A 1,793-nucleotide genomic window follows, 5' to 3' on the forward strand; every position below is an offset into this window, starting at 1 on the left:
GGGGGGGGGTCCCTCCTCCTCCTCCTCCTTCACCCCCCCTCCAGGGCCACCGCAGGATTACTTAGGATCCGCGCGGCTCCCCGGCAGAGCACGGGGTCGACGGAGAGCGGCACGTGCCGGGGCGGCTCCGGGCAGCTTTGACCCCCCCCCCTCAAAAAAAAATGCCCGGTGGAAAATGAGGAGTTTCATCCCGCGAACCCRGAAAACGGGCAGTTTCGGCCCCCAGTGATTCACATCTTCCTGCTCCCATCCGGTTCCTCGCGGAGCCCCCGGGGAGCGCGGGGTGCCGGGAAGGGGAYGGCGGCGGGGAGGAACGGCGGCCGTGTCCCCGTCCCCAGGGTGGCACCGCGGGGACACGGGGAYGCCGCCGAGGCCCTTGCTTTTGGGCAACGCCGGGCTGACTGCATCCCGCCGGCGTCGCTTCTGCCCCTTCCCAGGCCCCTGCCAGCTCTTGGGTGCGGATCAGCCGGGCCGGCYGGGAAAGGGCAACGCGGGAAGGAGCGGCGTCGCGCCCGGCCCCCCTGCGGAGGTTCACTCGCCGGCCGGGGGCTTTATTGCACCTTTCCGAAATACATAGAGCCGGAGAGGAGCTAAGTGGGTCGCTCGCTCCCTTCCCGCAGCCTCCGGTGGATCCATCCCGTGGATCCGTTTGGCGCCTCCGCCTCCCCGTTGCCGGCGGCCGGGTCCGTTCGGCCGTGGTTTTAGGGGATATATTTATCTACGCGTCCGAGAGGTGCGAACGGAGGGGGTGTTTCACCGCTGTAACGAGCTGTGGCCGTCGGGCGCCTCGGAGCCTGCCGAGCCCCCCCCGGCCGTCGCCGCCAGGGAGCCGCGGGGGCGCGAGCGGCCACAAGCGACGTGAGTTGTGCCGTCCTCCGGCGCGACGTCGGGCCCGCCGGGGAGGCCGAAGGCTCGTCCCCAAACGGGTGCGATCCGGGGGCAGCCCTGGCCCCCCGGGACCGTGCAGGGATGGGGACGCCGGGGCGCCTTCCCGTCCTGCACCCCAACCCAGCTCCTGCCCCAGGGCCTCCCAGTGGGATGCACTGGGCAAACTGGGACTTGTGGGGCGGAGGGCTCGGCTGCGCTCGGCCTCTCCGAGTGGTGCTGAGCTGGGAGCCGGAGCAGGAAGCGGGGCACCAGCGGGGGGACAGGGTCCGCTTTTATGGGCCCTCACCTGCGCCTAGCGGAGGGTGGGAGACCCTGCGTACCCCCCCGGCACCCGGGTGCGCTTCCGGATGCGTCTGCGCGTGTGTGCATGCGCGGGTGCATTTGTGCTCGTGCATGTGCATGCATGTGTGCACACGTGTGTGCATTTGTGCTCATGCATGTGCAAGCACGTGTGCAAACATGTGTGCATTTGTGCCGGAGCATGTGCATGCGTGTGTGCACGTGCGGGTGCATTTGTGCTCGTGCATGTGCATGCATGTGTGCACACGTGTGTGCATTTCTGCTCATGCATGTGCAAGCACGTGTGCACACGTGTGTGCATTTGTGCCGGAGCATGTGCACGCGTGTGTGCACGTGCGGGTGCATTTGTGCTCATGCATGTGCATGCATGTGTGCACACGTGTGTGCACGTGCGGGTGCATTCGGACTCGTGCATGTGCACGCGCGGGTGCACCCAGGCGCTGCCGCTCGCCCCGGCGCTGGCTCGCTGCCCCCCCGGGAGGCTCCGGCAGCCCCCGCGACACAGGCCTGCCTTTCACCGCGCGGGCGCCCGCCGCGCTGCCAGCGCCTCCCACCTGGGCCGGGAGCTGGGCAGGGGCCCAGGCGGGCACCGGCCCCCGCGCCAC

Source organism: Apteryx rowi, unplaced genomic scaffold (assembly GCF_003343035.1).
Source record: "Apteryx rowi isolate R43461 unplaced genomic scaffold, aptRow1 scaffold_254, whole genome shotgun sequence".
Classification (NCBI taxonomy): domain Eukaryota; kingdom Metazoa; phylum Chordata; class Aves; order Apterygiformes; family Apterygidae; genus Apteryx; species Apteryx rowi.